We start from the raw sequence: 18,899 nt of genomic DNA, 5'->3' as shown, positions 1-18,899 counted from the left end.
CCTGAATGTAAGCCCCTTGGAGTAAGGGAACACCAGACTCTAAGGAAGAGTTGAACCAGCCCAGGTCAAAACTGAGAACATCAAAGTTTCCATGCTGTTCAGTAATGGAAGGTATTCTCTTATGAATTTTTTTCAACCAAAAGACCTCCTAATTTATTTTTTACGAATAGTCAGAATTTTTCTGACATATTTGCTTAAAGAATGTCTAGAATAGACTTATAAAGAGTGCTTCTGAAGCACAAAATTTTTCATTTGAGAAAATATTTAGTAATAGACTTATCAAAAATATTTGCATTTGATGTGAAAGGAACAATGGCTAGATGAAATGGACACTGGATTTGTAGTCATAGGACAAATCTTTTTTTATATTTTATTGTTCAGTACTATATCAGTTCTCATATTTAGAGCCTCAAAAACAATCTCTGTAGTATTTGACAGATTAAGCCATTCTCTGCTTTAAGACCTTAGTTGAAATAAAGGCCACCTCTTCAGACTACCTTTACATTTTTTAATAACTCTAATTATAGGAAGATTTTCCTGGTATTAAGCTTGAATTTACTTCTTTTCAACTTCTACCTATTGCTTTTCTTTTTGTTCTCTGGAGTCAAATAGAAAAAAAAAGTCTTATCCCACTTTTATATGTGTCAAATGCTAAATGGTAGCTATATTCTGATTGCTGTCTTCTATATATTTTCCAACTTAGCATGGTCCTTCTTAAACTATGATGCCTAGAATTGAAAACAATATTCCAGATGTGGTCAAATTATGGAAGAGTGCCAAAGTCCTGTCACCTCCTAATTCCTGAAAGCTCTGCCAGTGTTCCAAGCCAAGGTTAACTTTTTTGGCCACCAAATCACAATGAGTGGATTCATGTTGAGCTGACAGTTCACTGAAACCACTAGATTTTTTTCAAACAACCATCCCTCCCTCACTGCATGCTTGTCATGTTAATTTTCTGAACACAAGTATAAGATTTTTTATTTATCTCTATAACCCTTCCCGTTTTGTGTCATTTGCAAATATGAGCCTGCCAGTTCTGCCTTTGTCCACATCATTGTTTAATATGTTAAATAGCACTGGGCTAAATTATGGCACCTACCAAGTGACCAGGGCTCTGTTAATGATTCTGTTCTTTGATTGTGGGTAGTTAACAAGTTTGATTGTGTGATCTCCCGATGTTCATCCCTATATTTTTTCCACCAGAAGAGTATGAGATGTTTAATTTAGTCATTCCATCAATGAACATTTAGATAAATGCCCATTACATGTTGGATCTTGTGCTAAGTGCTGGAGATTCAAAGAAAGGCAAGAGACTTGCCCTGCCTTCAAGGAGCTCACAGCCTAATAGGAGAGATAGCATGAATACAATGCTATACATATAAGATATATAGAAGATAAATTATAGATAATCATGAGAGAAGGCCCTAGTGTTAAGGGAGATTAGGAAAGAAGTCTTATAGAATGCAAAAATCTAGGCATTACACACATACACATATATGTGCACATATGCACATGGGTTTATGTATGTTCACCATTCCCCTGATCTACCATTTTAGTAGGCCTGGCATAGAAGAAATCCATGCTCTTCTTTGTAATCACCACTTCCCTTTCTGGTGGTTTACTATAAATATCTTTAATAATCCTCTCAATTTTTTTTGTCCCCAAAAATCAAGGTCAGATTCACTAATCTATAGCTTATAGGCTTTGTTATCTCCCTTTTTGAAAACTGTGATATTTGCACTGCTCCAGTTCTGTAATGGTACTTAACCCATTCTCCAGGCTTTTTCAGATATCATTGGCAGTTACTTCATAAGCATATCTGAAAGTTCTTTAAATATCTGAGGATTTGGTAAATCCATGCCAGGTGATCTGAATTCATCAGAAATATTTCAGTGCTTTCTTATCTACTTACTTTGAATATCAATACTCTTGCTAGACATTTTAGTAATGCCATCTCTAGTGAAAATGACATTGTTCTTGACAGAGAAAAACATAGCAAAATAATAATTAAGTTTTCTCTTGTCAGTTATCAGTGTATCATCCATTCCCATAGAAAATAGTAATCCCTTTTTTGTCGTTAGCTTTCCTCACCATTCTTGGTTCATTCTGAGTTTTAGCACTCCTAACACTAATTTTACATGACCCATGATACATTCCTATTTATCCTGTTTTCTGCCTCTACTTTTATAAAAGAGAGCACCAATAAATAACCTGTATTGACATTAACATTGGATTCTTCAGACAACTCCTGTTTTTCCACTCCATTGAAATAATTTATTTTTGTCTCATCAGATTTTCATTTGTAAGAGTTTCTTGCCTATCCTAGATTGACTTTACCAGTAGATTTTATTCAGTGGAATCCTAGTGAACCCTTTGAAATTTGAATTTTCCTAGACCTAGAGTACACATCTACCAGACTTTTCTTTCTACTTTTACAAAATCTTAGAGGGGAAGTGATAACTTCTCCCCTACTACTAGTTTGCCTCTGTTACTGAGAAAGAGGTATGGATTAGAATTTCCAATGTCCGGTTTCTCTACCATTTGATAGATGATATTATCATAACAGCACATAAAGCAATTATTATCTGCTCTGATTTTGTCAGAAAGCACTTTGGCTGGATAATTCAAGACACCTATCACTAATCCATAATGCCTCTGTACCCTGCTTATACGCTATTTCATGATCTCATCTATTGCTTTTTTCTATTCAAATGGTCTGAAGTATACTCCTTTGACATATTACTCGTCTAATCTTTGTTCATATACTCTCAACCATATTTTTTCTCCCTGGATCCTCAATTTTTAATATAATTCCAGTGATACCCTCTTTCCCCCTTCTGTACATTGGAAAGGAATTTGGATAATTTAATAAAAGTGAAAGATCCTGATGAGCATACATATTGAGTAGGCATATGATAGACATAACCAGCATGCATATAGTTGCCAAGTAAGCACCCTTTTTATGAAGGCAATTGGGACCAACTTTTTTCTAATCTGGCTGTTTAACAAAACATTTCCAAGTTTCGAGGAAATGAAGTTTCAGTCTTCCTTACAAATTATATGACAAAAGTACTTTTATACTATATAAATGATAACAAATTCTAACAATTCCAAACAAGGCATTTTCTAAAAATAAAAATTTCTTATGAAAAATCTGAGACAAAAAAACTAAGTATGATAGCAAATGACAAACCTGGTTTTGAAATCTTGTGTTTCTTTTCTGGTTAGTTGTTATGCCCAAGTTTTTGTTTTGTCTTTTGGAGCATTGTTTTATTGTTTTTCTAGTTACTGTTCTTACTATTTTGGAGATCGAATAATCTCCGTATTTCACTTAGGCTCAAAATACAAGGACCGTACATAGATCTGCGGCCTCCACTGATTTACTCAGGAGTTTTTACCTGCTCCATTTCTGGCTTAAACTAATTTACTTCTTCTTGGATTGTTTAGTGCTCAGTGTGAAAATTCTTGAGTTCCTTGAAGAAATAATTATGTATCTTTGATGTATCCTTAGCATTTAGTCCTTATATACATATAAATAAATAGATTAGGCTTTCTGGATCTAATAGGCAATATAGGATTTTTTTTTTATCCTGGGACTCCATTCTAGGAGCATAGGGCCACAACCAGTAGGCAATGGGACACACAGTCGCTCAGGGTCACCCAGCTGGGAAGTGTCTGAGCCCAGACTTGAACCTAGGACCTTTCGTCTCTAGGCCTGGCTCTCAATCCACTGAGCTAGCCCAGCTGCCCCTACTTTAGGTTGCAGTTTCTTTAGCAGATGTAGTTTTTACAGGGTGGGGTTGCTAGCCCCACGCCCAACCCTCCTCCTTTTTTCATCCGGGCTAGGGACCGTCCTTAGCCCAGGAGTGGTAAGGGTGGCCGATAGGGGTCAAGTGACTTGCCCAAGGTCACACAGCTGGAAGTGTCCGAGGCTGGACTTGAACCTAGGACCTCCAGTCTCTAGGCCTGGCTCTCAATCCACTGAGCCACCCAGCTGCCCTAAATATAGGATTTAGTACTTTATAATTATCACTCAATAGACTCAATAAGACAATTATAATGTATGTGAAAAAAACTCATTGTTTTTTTCTCTCAGGCCTGTCCAGTAAAATTATTTTAAGGCAGAAAGGGGAAGAAAACAGTTACTATTTATTGGGAAATTGTAGTGTCCAAGTTTAAGGAGAATTAATATATTTAAAATGTTTTTAAAGATATTTCAAATTGGAAATATTTCAAAATTTGTTCAGAGAAGAAAACATGCTAGAATATTAGGGAACATGATACTAATGAAATGTGGAATAAAAGGATATGAATGAACAAAGTCAGTCAATTAACATTATTAAGTAATTACTATGGACTAAGTGCTAGGAGTATGAAGAAAGAAAAATACAGGTTGGCTATCTTAAAGTGGCCCAAATATGTGAGATAACATAAAAATAAATACACATACACATGTATGCACAATACAAATGGAAGATGATCTCAGATAAAAAGCATTAGCATGGGGAGGGGAGTATAAGAAGGGCCTCCAGCAGAAAATAGATTTTGAGCTGAATCTTGAAGAAAGATGGGAAAGTCAAGAGGTGGAATAATGACAGATTATTATAGGCATCAGAGACAGACAGTGGGAAAACCTCAAGACAGGAAATAGAATGTCATGTATGTGAAGAATAGCAAAGAAGACCATTGTTAACGAATCATATAAAATGGTGGGGAATGATATGACTGGAAAACAAAAGATTTAATTTGTGAAGAGCTCTGAATTTTTTTAAAAAATTATATTGGATCTTGGAGCTAATAGAAAGCCAATAGAGTTTTGTTGAATGCTAGAGCAGGTGGCATAATCAGACTAGCTCTTAAAGAAAGTCACTTTGGCAGGTGAGTAGAGGATAGACTAGAGTGGGAAGATATTTGAGGCAGGGAGACAAATTGGAAGGACATTAAAATATCCTCAGTATAAGGGGATGAGGGTCTGTTCTAAGATGGCACAAGCAGAAAGAAGGAGATACCGTGAGGTTAGAAATGACAACATCTGTTGATTAATTTCATATGTGCAGTGATATATAAATAAGGAATTGAAAATAACACAAAAGTTGCAAGCAAGGATAAATAGAAAGATAGTGTTTCTTTTGACAATAATGGGAAAGTTGTAAGGAGGAGAGAGTTTTGGTGAAAAGATACTGACTTGGTTTTTTTTTTTTTGATAAGGTATATTTAAGATGTCATAGTGGGGCATCTAAATTAGTCTGTCTGAAAGGCAATTGGTGATGCAAGATGAGAGCTCAGGAAAAAGATTAATGCTAGATAAATAGATCGTGGAGTAAAACCAGTGAAAACTCATGAAATTACTTAGCATTGTATAGAAAGGGAAAGAGAGGACTCAGGATAAAGCCTTGGAGAACACTCACAGTTAATGGGCATGACTTAAATAAAAAACCAGAAAAAGAACCTAACAAGATGAGTGCAAAAAACAATTTTAATTGTTGTTTACAAATTTGAATTGGATTTTGTCTTCACAAATTTGCTTTAGTTGTGAGTTGTGAAAAAAATCACTACTTCTAGAGTCAGAGAACCTTCATTCAAAAATTACATCTTACAATTAACTTTATAATTTTAAACAAGTCACTTAATCTCTTGGGCCCCAGTTTCCTTATCTGTAAAATAAGAGAGTTGGACTCAGTGACTTCTAAGGACCCTACTAGAAATGATCTTATGATTCCCACACTTTTCAGAGTATGATTTTCAGAATAATGATTCTATTCTTTGTGTATAGTTTTAACCTATTGTCTAATAATTGTGGGGTTTAGGGAGGATTGAATTTTATTTAGACACTTCAATTAAGCTACATTCCATTTGCAGCGAAATAGCTTATGGTAAAAGAAATATTTAATTTCTCTTGTTGATTTACTTGAAAACTGATTTTAGTTGAACCTGTGATAAAGGTTTAAAAACATTAAATATTTTTCATTATAGATTCATTAAACTTTTTGAAGAAGAAAAAATATTCTAGTTTCCACTAAGCTTTAAGCACTTAATTTATGTTACAAATGATACAATGTATTCAGTTATTTTCATGCTAATGTAATTTTTCATATTAGTTATTTGTTCAGTTATCTTAATAATTAATGTAATGAGAATAATGCCATTTTGTGTTCTTAATTATAATAATTTGATATATCAAATTATCAGCTACCCTTTAACAATAAGATACTGAAATGCTGTTTCCTATTTTAAAACTTATTAAAGAATCACTGCTTCTTAGAAAACATTATGTTGATATCCCATTGAAAAAAATCAAGTTGATCCAGTATGGTACACATCCATAATCCCTGCTACTAAAAGTGGCTAAAGCTAATGAGTCCTCTAAATTAGGAAATTTTGAGGTATAATAGGAATAATCCCTGTTGCTAAATCTGGCACCAGTGTGGTTAGCCTTAGGAGCAGTGAGCCACTGTTGGTGCCTTTAGAAGGGCTAACCAGCACAGGTCAGTTCAGGATCAAGCCCATGAGCTTTCTTTTTTTTCCAGCCTGGATGGAATAGGAAAATGGGGAGACAAGGAAGGTAGGAAAGAAAAAGGAAAGGAAAGGAAAAGAAAGGAAAGGAAAGGAAAGGAAAGGAAAGGAAAGGAAAGGAAAGGAAAGGAAAGGAAAGGAAAGGAAAGGAAAGGAAAGGGGAAGGGGAAGGGGAAGGGGAAGGGGAAGGGGAAGGGGAAGGGGAAGGGGAAAGGGAAGGGGAAGGGGAAGGGGAAGGGGAAATTCGAGTTAAGATTTTTTAATGTCAGGGGGCAGCTGGGTAGCTCAGTGGATTGAGAGCCAGACCTAGAGACGGGAGGTCCTAGGTTCAAATGTGATCTCAGACACTTCCCAGCTGTGTGACCCTGGGCAAGTCACTTGACCCCCATTGCCTACCCTTACCACTCTTCTGCCTTGGAGCCAATACACAGTATTGACTCCAAGATGGAAGGTAAGGGTTTAAAAAAAAAAAGATTTTTTAATGTCCTGTGTGTTGCTTATTTGACATTAAGTAATATACCTAAAAGAAAACACATCAGGATTTAAGCAAATCTTTGAATAACTTATTGATCATAACATCATTAATTAGTGAACATGTTCACTAATATCACAAATGAACTTTGCAAGAATATATGTGTGTATATATATGTATGTATAATATATATAAATGGATCAGAGAATTTTAAATAGAAAGTAGATAAGTTGCATAATTATTTCATGAACATATTCAAAGTTTTAAGAGTAGTTACAAAGAGTGACTTTTACTATATTCTTACAATCTTGTAGTTAATAATAAACTTAGACCCTTGGTATTCAATTACTTTTGTATATTTAAATTGCTAATTCATAGGCCATATATTTCCATGTTACTCGGACTTTTATCATTGCTAATCAGCTGGGTAATTTTTTTGGCTTCATCTTTCTTAATTGATCATCTAAGTACAGGGCATGTTTAAGATACAATAGTCCAAATTTGAAACTCAAAACTTTAAAAAATGGTAAAAATTGTTTTTAGAGGTAATCTATGTAAAATAAAAAAATAATTTTTAAGAGATTCAGCATTCCATGTTGGTTCAATTATAGGATGCCTAAAGGAAAATACGTCTGGAAAGATAGGTTGAGACCAAACACAGAAATGTTTTTTGCCAAGAGGAGTTTGATCTTTGTTCATTTGACCCTTGAGAGTTATTGGTAGTTTTTTGTTTCAAATAGATTATACTTAAATTTTAAAGAAAGCATTCACAGGATAAGTAATATTTAAATTTGGTCATATTGAGTTGGAGATGTGAGCAGGACATAACTGGATACATGGGCCTAATGATGAAGGAAAGTGACATTGGAGTTAAAGATCTGGATTGTATTTCATCTTCAAAGAAGTGATAGTTTTTAGGATTTTGAAAATACAAAGGGAAAGAATGTTCAAGCAAGAACACAAGGCGGAGAATGAAATCAAGTATTTATTAAGCACCTACTCTGTTGCTCGGCTCTGAAGATACAAATACCAAGAATGAAATAATTTCTCCTCCTAATCAATTTACATTCTAGCAGGAAGATTGTGTATTTATAAATACATACACAATAAATATAAAGAGAATAAATAAAAAATAAGTTCAATACAAGGCAGTTGGAGAGGAAGAAGAGCACTAGCAGATGCTATTGTCAAGTGGACAATTTCCACTTGAAGCATGAACTTCTTCCTCAAAACCTCTAAACAAGTTATCCTTGTGATTCTAGTTAAACTTCAAAATACTTCAGACAAAATAATGAAAACACACTAAAGTCCTGACTCGTGAGAGTTAAAAACCCTTCCCAATTCTATGTTCCCTACTGCATATAGGAAATAGTTGTTTTGTGTTCCTGATCCTTTGTTGATTCATGATTTCTTTAACTTGGATGAGATAATTCCTTTTAAAAAGCTTCTTGCTTAAAAGGTAAAAAGCACAAGAGACTTAAGATAATGAATTTTGCCAACAACTGACTTTGTCACCTACTCTGTTTAATTATGTTAAATATAGTTTGAAATCAGAATTTACTATAGATAATCTTCTCTTGAATAATCAAGAGCTGACTAAATGTTTATGTAGTATTCTGGAAATTTAAATTTATAGTCTCTTTCCAAAATTGAGTCTTTTTCATGGCAGATAATGCTCATCCATCGTATAAATATTACCAATACGAATAAAGATTTATTTTATAATTTATACTAATCAATCATAGACATCTAATTGGTGTAAATGGATAGCATTGGACCTGGAGTGAAGAACACTTCAGTTCAAATTCTGCCAAAAACACAAGTTGCTTGATATCTTAGGCTCAATTTCCTCATCTATAAAATGAGAAAATAATAAATTGTCCCTGTCTTACCAGGTTGTTTGAGAATTAAACAAGATAATATTTGTGAAGTTGTACATAAGTACTAACTATACAAATACATGGGCAGCTAGGTGGCAGAATGGATAGAGTGTTTTGCCTGGAAACAGGAAGACCTGAATTTAAATCCAACCTCAGACATTTACTAGCTGTGTAATCCTGGGCAAGTCACTTAACCCTGTTTGCCTGATTTTCTTTATCCGTAAAATGATCTGGGGAAGAAAATGGCAAACCAGTCCAGTATTTGCCAAGAAAAATGAATAAACAAAAATACAATTTTATATATATATATATATATACATATATATACATGTATGCATATATATGTGTGTGTGTGACTTTTGAAAAACTTAAACCTAAGATTTGTTATGCTCTAAAGAACTTGTGAAAAACAAACATCAATAATAACTGTTACAGGAGGCAGCTGGGTAGCTCAGTGGATTGAGAGCCAAACTAGAGACAGGAGGTCCTAGGTTCAAATCTGGCCTCAGACACTTCCCAGCTGTGTGACCCTGGGCAAGTCACTTGACCCCCATTGCCTACCCTTACCACTCTTCTGCCTTGGAGCCAATACACAGTATTGACTCCAAGATGGAAGGTAAGGGTTTAAAAAATAGTAATAATAATAACTGTTACAGTTCAATTATATAATACACTGTAACTAACCACTAGTCTTATAAGGCTATATAGTCAGAAATTAGCATTATTTAGATTTTTACCTAGTAAATACCCATGTTGTTGTTTATTACTTTTTATATAAGTCGTAAAAGAAAATTTCCTTCATGATCAAAGCCATTATTTTTTAAAATCATCTTTAGGGTCTTTTGAAGATTAAATTGGAGAACTTTGGCTGTCTTGTCAGTAAACGAGATTTTTTACCCTCAAATTATTTTAATTGATTTTATGTTAAGAACTCTGATCATTTTTCTTATTCTATGCCCCCAGAGTATTGGTCTTAAAAGTAACCTATCTTTTATGCATCTGTAAATATATTCTTCAAAGAGTGCTCTTTAAGTTAGCTTGGCATATGGATAGTGTTGATAAATAGGTTCCTTACTTACTCTAGATTTTAGTTTAAGCTCCAGGATAGAATAATACATATAGTAGTAAAGTAGTAAAGGGACATTAGAGTCCATCTAACCTAACCTCCCTTATTTTATAGGTGAGAAAAATGGGACCAAAAGAAGTGCTTTGTGCAAGATCACATAGACATAAGTGGTAGAATCAGGATTTGAACAAAGGTTCTCTGGCTCTCATTCCAGATTTACTCTTGATTTCATCTTGAAATCTGGATAGTCTTCTTACTGTGCCCTTCTTAACACTCCTTTCTCCTGTTCCTCCTTCTTCTCTGGTAACTTGCTCTCAGTGTACTTTACTGGCTCATCCATTATTCATACCTCTTCCAAGAACCATATGTCTCTGCCAAGGTGTCTGTCCTGGATCTGTTTCCTCCTCCCTCTACACCACGGTTTCTTAACTTTTCTGTGTCATGGACTCCTTGTCAGAATAATGGAAATTGAAGGAAATGATAAGTTTCAATTAGAGATTAGTGAAAATAAAAATGTAACTTTTTTTTTCTCTTCCAAGTTCACAGACTCTGCTGAAATCTCTATCCACAGGGTCCATGGACCTCAGGTTAAGAACTTCTATTCTACACCCTCTTTCTTTGATCTTATCTGCTCCCACGGGTTCAGCCCTCATCTCTAGAAGATTACTTCTAAATCTGTATATCTAGCCCTAATGTCTCTCCTGAGTTCCAGTTAAATATCAGTAACTACTTCTGGACATCTCCACCTGGATATCCAGTAAGTATCTCAAAATAAACATATCTGAGATAGAACTTATTCTCCTTCTCATGAACCAGTTACTCCAAATTTTAATTTTCCAAATAAGGAGACCACAAATTTGAAGTCATCTTTGACTTCTCATTCTATCTGCTACCCTTCTCGTTAAATTGCCAGATCTTATTGAATCTACCTCCATACCATTTCTCAACATCCATCCCTTCCTTCCCACTTAGGCTGCCCCTACCATAGTTAGGTGCTTATCACCCTTTCCCCTATACTATTGTAGTAATTTCACAATTTATCTCCCTTATTCCAGTCTCTCTTCTCTCCAACCAATCTTTCCCACAGCCAAAGTAACCTTCCTAAAATATAGATTATACTGTGCTTCTCACCTGCTCAAGAAGCTTTGGTGGTCCCTGTGACCTCTAGGATAAAACACAAACTCATCAGCTTAGCATATAAAGCTTTCTACAGTCTGATTCCAGCAAATCTTTCTCGTTTTACATTATTCCCCTTCACACACACTATATTCAGACAAAATGATCTACTTGCCATTTCTAGAATTTGGCATTTCATCTTCATCTCTGTGCCTTTGTTCCCTTCCCCCAAAAAAACATTCTTCCTGTTCCCAAGTTATGTTCTTTGTTAGTATAAAATGTGAGACACATTTAAATGATAAAGCAATACTGCACAATACTTTGTTTACATCTGTATGAGCAAAATCAAAATATATATGTATACATATATAAGGCTAATAAACTGGGCCTGCTTGTCCATTTTTCAGGTAAAAAAAATCTTTTCTGACATTTTAGGAGAAAGAGAATGAAATAAATTATTTCCCTCTCTTCCTCTCTTCTCCATCCCAGCTCCACATAAAAACATACAGAAACTGCAGGGTTTGTCTTTAATAAGGTTACAGCAATTTGACTTCTGACTCATGGAACAAAGAATAAGACTGATTTTAAAACCACCTACTAACACACACACACATACACGTATATGAGCACAAAATGTCTTTGATTTTTTTTCTCAAGAATTGATCTGTTTATTGTATCATTTTTCCACACAGGCCATCTCTAAATAAGGTGAAATAATCATTGAACAATTGCCCCGTAGCAGATTTATTTGCCTATTTTAGCAATCTGTCAAGATTACAATTCATTTTACTATATTGTATTTGTCTAGATAAGCATTTCTTAACTTGTTTTGTTCTATGGATCCTTTTAGCAGTCTGGTAAAGCCTATGGATCCTTACTCAGAAAAATGATGTTTTTTAATGAATAAAACATATAGTCCTATAAAGAAAACCAGTCATCTTGAATTACATTTATCAAAATATTAAAAATGAAAAGCAAGTTCATGGACCCAAGGATAAGAGGCCCTGTTGTAGATCAAAGATTTTGTTTAATTAAGCTAATTCTGCCTCTCTACAATTTAATTTTTTTTCTGTGTAAATACAAATACATCCTTAAAATAATCACAGGTAAGTGAAATAGAAAGAAGTGGAAATTTTAAAAGATTTTTGGACAAAATTCAATTTTTTTAATTAGTAATGATAAAGAACTTACAAATTACTTAAAATACCAATGTTTTTTAATTTTTTTCCAGATAAGAAAATGCTAAAAAAGCAAAGTTTATACCAAGGGATATAGATAGATAGATAACTAGACACACATACATGATTATATACATACATATGAGTAAGTATAAAATCAGTATAATTATATTTACTGTATTTCAGTATCTCTGCTTTAGGCTTTTAAAGGAAAATTACTCTTTTGAAATTTAAGCTAAACCTAGAGCTTTTAGATACCTTATTTGTGAAGAAGGTTTTGAATATTTTCAAATATATTTGTCATTTAATACTTAAGTAATAATATAAAAAAGAAAATAAACATTAAAGTCTTTAATAAAACATTATACTTTAGATGAATAATATGTGATCCTTGTGCTCAAGATGTCTTCTAATAGTGGAAGAATATTTTAAAAATGCATAAATTGCTCCTTTGTTCTCCAAGCTATACAACAGACTTATTTGATAAAAAGATGAATTTGTTCATGAAAACACTTATTTAGGGTTTTTCATATTTTATAATCCTTACTAAGGTTTACAATAGTTGGTAATGCCAATTTTCCATAAAAGCTCTTTCAGATATTTAGTGGAACTGATCTGTATATAATACTGAATATTTAATTTATGCTAATTTAATTCTGAGTTAATCTTACCTCTTGCATTTCTCACATATATATATATGTGAGACACATATAACAGACTTTTAAAACAGGCAAATTAAAATAAGATTATTTTTAAATAATTAAAAATGTTTTAAAAACAATATTAAAACTTATTGACATAAGTTTTTTTTTTAAACTTTTGAAGCAATGGCTATTTTGTGCAAAGATAACTATAGCTAAAGAAATTCTTTGTACTGCTTGTTTCAAACTGGGCCAATAATAATAGATGACTGAAGACATATTTTTCAAAGGGATAACTTCAAAGTAGCAGATTTCTATTCCTTATTTCACTGTCCTTTGTGCTTCGAGAATAATAAATTTGCGACCTCCAAGAATAGTATAGAGTTAACCCACTGGAATTTATCCCATCCTTAAGCACTGAGAGGAAATCATATTTTTTCTTGGTTAGGATCAAGCAACTTCTCTATCTTTCTGTCTGTTCTTTTTTGAATAGAAATCTTTGAGTCAATAACTAAAGTTACATCTAGATTTTCATCATGAGATGTTCTTTAATGGAACTTAAAAATTAAAATGGCAGAAATATTAACACTAATCTCAATGTCATTTCAATAGAATACACTTTTATTAAGGTAATAGTACAAATCAGCCCCACAAAAATCCTTCCCTTATACACTATCTATGGGATTTGAACAAGTGGTTTATTAGACACAAACTACACCTTCCCTATCTCTTTTCTTTCCAGGACTCAGTAGGATCCCTTATTCCTTTTGGTTTTGGTCCTAAAAATAAAGGGAAAAGAGAAGACTTTTTCCAAAAACAAAATTTAGACCAATACTTAATATGTCATCTTGTACAAGATCATTTAACTTCTTTTTCTAAATTTTTCTCTCTTAAAAAGGGGAATATTCTGTCTCTGTCAACTCCATAGTAAAATTTCATACTTTTAGTGCAAGTAACACAAATGGATTTTTTATAAAAATAACAGTTTTTTCTTAGAAAAACACTAAAAATATAATATATTGTTATTTCTATCATTATTGTGTAAAATCTAGACTTTTAGTGTTGAGCTTATTACATCTCTCCTTAGCTGTTTAAAATGATGTAAACATCACAATATTTTATAAAGGTAAATCATCTTATAAGGAATTATGTAAATATTATTAGTTCATTCAGCCAACATTCATTCATTCAGCATTGTGTGTTTATTGTATACTAGGCGCTATGCTACATAAAAATATAATTAACTAAGTTGGTGGGTGGTTTGTACTCCAATAAGTTATTTAGGGAAATCAGGAAAAAAAAACATATACTAGTTCAAGAGAAAAGTAATGAGTGCCTGTGTTCAGTTCAATTCAGCAAATATTTATTGAGTCCCTCCTGTGTTCCAGGCACAGTAGTAGAGACTTAGAAAAACAAAGGGAAAAAACCAGGGTAGCATATACTATATAGTTAATAAACACTTTTTTTTAACCCTTAACTTCTGTGTATTGACTTATAGGTGGAAGATTGGTAAGGGTAGGCAATGGTGGTCAAGTGACTTGCCCAGGGTCACACAGCTGGGAAGTGTCTGAGGCCGGATTTGAACCTAGGACCTCCTGTCTCTAGGCCTGGCTCTCAATCCACTGAGCTACCCAGCTGCCCCCTAATAAACACTTTTTAAAAAAATTCAGTGATAAAGAAAACTCTAAGATTACAAGGAAAGGCAACTGGAAATATTGTGTTTCCATCAACCAAAAAAGGGACATTAAGTAAAAGAGCTGGTTTAGCAGAGATTTTAAAAGTATAATGATGTGGTGGAAAGATGCTAAATGTAGAATAGTTCTGTTTACATTCTTATTCTTTTGTGTTAATAGAGGGTTGGAAGCACAGGTAACTGGGAAAAGTATACTTTTATCACTAAGGATAAGGAATTAAATGATGAGTAAATTCAGTGTTCTATATGTTGACCTTGACATATCTGGTAGAACAGTTAGGTGGGAATGCCTAGTAAACAGTTGGAAATGTGTATCTAGAAATTATATTTCTAAGAATTATATTTGCCAAGTTATGAACAAAATTAATTTACTATATAAGTAGGATGTGCATTTGTAGCTAGTTATATGTTCATTATGCCAGTATGTTACTGTATAGAATAGTTCATTTTCAAACTAATGTTTATTTTTGCACATAGTTCATAGAATGGTTAAAAGAAGAAAAAACCATTTCCAGTTTGAAATTGCTGTGAAGTACATACTTTAAGTATAGCTAAAGAATATAGCATATTTCTATTAACAAAGAAATAATAAAAAATGAATCTTTAAGGAGGAAAAATCTAAATGTTCCTCCTAAAATATACAGTTTAAATGACTTGGGAAAATGATAAGAAATGGAAAATGACAATTATGAAAAATTGGAGAAGTAAAGCAATTGCTGCATTGATATGGACACCATATTTATAATCCCATAGAATTTAAATCTAGTGCCAAAATAAAAAAAAAGACTGTACAACGTAGTTAACATGTGAATTGTGTAATACAAATTATTCCTTTTCCACATATCAGTTTAGTGGCTTTAGGTAAAAAGTCAAATACTGAGATTTCATTCCTCTTGAGTATTTATAAATATATTTTTATAATTTATTATAGGTGTGGCATCTTGTTACCTTTTTTTCATTAGACAGTTAGAAATTCCATAATTTTTAAAGAGAGAAATTTAATAGCTATATTAAGCATGTTGTCCTTCTGATCAATAAATTTTCTTTGTAAAAAAGGTCAAAATTATACCACAATTTGATACAGTTTTTATATGGTTTTAAAATACCCTCTTGGGAAACAGCTGAGTGGCTCAGTGGACTGAGAGCCAAGCCTGGAAACAGGAGGTCCTGGGTTCAAATCTGACCTCAGACACTTGCTAGCTGTGTGATCCTGGGCAAGTCATTTAACCCCCCATTGCCTAGTCCTTACCATTCTTCTGCCTTGAAACCAATGCATGGTATTGATTCTAAGACAGAAGATAAGGGTTATTATAATAATAATAATAATAAATACTGTTGGAAAATGTTAGAGATAATGCAAATTTTTTTTTCTTTATAGGTCATCTTTAGATTTTTGTCTATCTCATTTTATCTTTTAAATGGTAAATTTTCATAATTCTCTGTGCACAGAATAAAATGTCAAGGTATCCCTAATTGATATTCTCATTTAGACTTATTTCAGTTAATCCTCCTACAAATTATGACATGTCTGCAAGATGACATTGAACAAACTAAGAAATGCTTTACTGTCTATTTATGCTGATGAAAATGCTAAAAAAACACTTTCTAGTGTAGATTTCATTCCTGAGTACATACTAATCAGTATTAAGTGGGAGGCACCAATTTGATAAACAAATCCTTTCAAAGTAATAAAATTTGTTCCACAGATTAAAAAGACCACTAGGCAGTATATTGAATAAAAGCATATAAATCTTACTATTAACTTTCCTTATGCAAAAGAAAACAATGAGATCATAGTAAGATATACTATTGGTGAAGGTATATTTTTAGTGAGTATATGCTTTTAGGAAATCATTCAGATAACCTTGTCTAGAACTCATATTATTTCAATAGCTTGATATAAAGGGGGAAATCCAGAGATATGCCTATTTCCCTCAAATTATTGAATGAGAATATTATTCTAATTTAATACTTTAATTTAATGGTATTAAATTTTCATGATTAGCAAGTTAGCAAAAGTATGTGTATAAATTTTAACAGCTGTATTCAGCAAAAACTTATTTCAGCCTACCCAATTTTGATGATCTGGGATGCTGAATATGAAGACTATTGACACTCTTCCTCCAAGTCAGTAATAGAGATGTGTATTTGAAGTACTTATTATGTCATATATTCATTAATACTTGTCATATTAATAGTCATGAGAAAATTATGTTTGTCAGGAGAAAAATGAGGCAAATAGCATTTTTGCATGTTATAATTATTTTACAAAATAAATTTACGAAATCACTTACCAAAGATCAAGACCTGATACTTAAGATCCTGAAAGCTGGACCAGTGCTTCCCTGATTTTGAGAAGATATACCCGATGTCATAAAAATAGTGTACTGTATAATCAAGAATGTCCTTGATCCTGAGAATGAAATTCAAGGTGATGTGAACTACCCAAAGGGCATGTCTGCTGGCCCCACCAAAGACTTATTTTCTCTGTCCCCCAAAAATACAAGTGCCCTCGCCATTTGCCAGTAAAGAATGTTTTTACACAATCATTTCTTCAGCACAGTCACCCATCATGGCCTCTGATTCTGATCACAGAAACCTGAAGGAAGTATTCTTCACTGGCTGTTCTTGTAAAAGTAATGATTCCTTTGAGTTGAGTATCCTTTGTGATATTATTACACTGAAGCCACATGCACTGTGGCTTCCTAAGGGTTTTACAAAGCTCTTCCCTATTCCATTAAAAAGTAAGCAAAATAGAGTAAAGTTACTATCAGATATGTGAGCCAAATGCCAATGATGTGCTTCTTGATTGTATAGAATTTTAGCCAAACATATCTTTAAATTTTGTAGTATCTATCTTTATGTTGTGGCACTTTGAATTTCTGTGTTTTTATGTATGATTTGCCAGATTTTGAATGTGAATAAAAATAGAATTATTAAAAATTTTCTTTTTAAAAGCAAGTTGTTGGAATCACTGATATTTTATATTTATGGGTGATTGTTTCCAATTGATAGGCATTTAAATTTTGAAGTATCACTAATTCCCAATTTATTTTGGCACAAAGGACAATATAGACTACATTATTTTAAATGTAATTCTAATGGCAAAATATTGGGTTGATTTATAGTATTAAAACATTTTTATTAAAAAATTTTAAACATATGTATATATATAGAGAGAGAGAGAGAGAGAGAGAGAGAGAGAGAGAGAGAGAGACTTTTTGAATGAAAATGGCACTTTGTATTTCTTGATTTGGAATAATGTGTTCAGAATGGTGGGGGGTGGGGGGATGTGTTTATAGTATACCTTTATGAAGAAGTATTAAATACCATATTTTTATGTTAAAAAAAGATTATCAACATATCCTAGGCCTTATCAATGACAATAGGCATTATAATAAAGGCACAGAGAGTGGTTCATAAAACAGTTATCTTTCCATGTTCTGTATTAATTTTATACATGTCAAGGTCATGTTGCTAAATAATTTCAAAATGTAATTATTCATAAGGCCATATAGATAGAGAGATAGAGAGGAGAGAAAGACAGGACAAAGTCTTGGTAGATAACTTAAAGCCTACCCTCAGACTTTGGCACACCTTTTTTCTATGTGTATGTGCATGTGCATGTGTGAATATAAATTTATAGATTTGCGTACAGATGTATAGATATATATGTATACAGATAAAGATAGATCTATATACATACGTACACACAAAAACATAGTGTGTGTCTCTAAAGAGGATCCTGGTGAAAGAGATTATATTTTCTCTTTTTTAAATGTGCATTTAGTATTTCTCCATGTCTGGAATCGCAAAATTGGGAAGGGGGAGTAAATTTGTTGAGTAGCATGATACTTTTTCTAGGTAAAGTTAACATATGAGATACTTACAATAAATTAATCTCATATTAAATTAAACTTTTTAAAATCTTACCACATTACTGCATTTGCTTTTTCATTGCATTTTTCTTTGTTTCAAAATATTTTAGAAGAAAGAATTTTCTTAACAACATAGAAGTTTGGCCTCCACTAATGTGTTTTAGAAAATATTATGAAAATGGTGCCACTTAAACAGTCCAATGAGATTTTTGTAGTTGTCCAGTGTGACGTATGATAAGACATAAGTAAAATTTGATGTTTAATCATTGTATGTCCCATTTAAGAAGCTTTTTTTTCTTTTGAAAATTCTAACTCTCTAAAGAATAATTTCTCAAAATTTGATAGAACTAGTTAAAAACTTTTGTTATATTAAACTTTAACTCATTTATTTTTCCTGCCTTTTTTAGGGTAGCAAAGTATTATAGAATTTATGCACAAAGCAGAAGTATTATTTATGTGTAT

General features: G+C 32.8%; 1 protein-coding gene across 3 annotated transcripts in view; it reads left to right on the top strand.

The window, feature by feature from the left end:
* NOVA1 (NOVA alternative splicing regulator 1) overlaps positions 1-18,899 on the top strand; it is a 172,201-nt gene that overhangs the window by 152,245 nt on the left and 1,057 nt on the right. The gene's annotated exons all lie outside the window — the stretch shown is intronic.

The sequence above is a fragment of the Gracilinanus agilis genome, chromosome 2 (genome assembly GCF_016433145.1).
Source record: "Gracilinanus agilis isolate LMUSP501 chromosome 2, AgileGrace, whole genome shotgun sequence".
Lineage (NCBI taxonomy): Eukaryota > Metazoa > Chordata > Mammalia > Didelphimorphia > Didelphidae > Gracilinanus > Gracilinanus agilis.
Note: the sequence above shows the minus strand (reverse complement) of the source record. Positions and strands in the feature narration are given on the sequence as shown.